Below are 698 nucleotides of genomic sequence, written 5' to 3' on the forward strand. Positions count from 1 at the left end.
GCGGGGTGAGGGTCATTGCTCTGTAAGCCCATTACAGGAGCAGAGGTCAATTTCAAGGCCAGAAACACACTGGATCACTGGAGCAACCAGCATTTGTGTGGGTAGATTGAGGATTCAAAAGGATTTGGGGAAAATAAATATATACATCAGGGCAAAGAGAGAAATTGGGGGACAGAAGAAGAGATTGGGGACAGAGATACTGGAGGGCCACTGAAACAGAAATTGGAGGACCAGGAGAGAAAGATTTTGAACAGACAAAAGCCTGGATTTTCACCACAACAAAAATTGCAAGTCCAGCCCCCAAGCAAGGCACTTCTCATTTTCATGGAGCACTTCGTGTTTTGAGCATGCATATTTCATGGAGGCAGCTGTCCATTTAAGTCATCAGCTGCCTCCACTCAAGTCAGATTTTGGTAGCCCAGGAGTGTAAAACCCAAAAAGTGCAGAGTAAACCTGGGAAGAGCAGGTCTGAAGTTTCTGCATTTTTTGGATAGCCAGGGTACCTCTTTGGAGATGTAAGGCACCTCTTTGGACCTGATCCTGGGACATCTTTGTGGAGGGTCAGGTGTCCTTTGGGGGAGGTAAGGTGCTCTTTGGAATTGTTAAAAGTTGATACAAATGTGCATAAAAAGTGCATAAACTCATTAACTGTTAAGCTCATTGAAACTGTCAACAGACCTGTCAAAACCAACTGTCAA

This window comes from Carcharodon carcharias, chromosome 3 (assembly GCF_017639515.1).
Source record: "Carcharodon carcharias isolate sCarCar2 chromosome 3, sCarCar2.pri, whole genome shotgun sequence".
NCBI classification, from domain to species: domain Eukaryota; kingdom Metazoa; phylum Chordata; class Chondrichthyes; order Lamniformes; family Lamnidae; genus Carcharodon; species Carcharodon carcharias.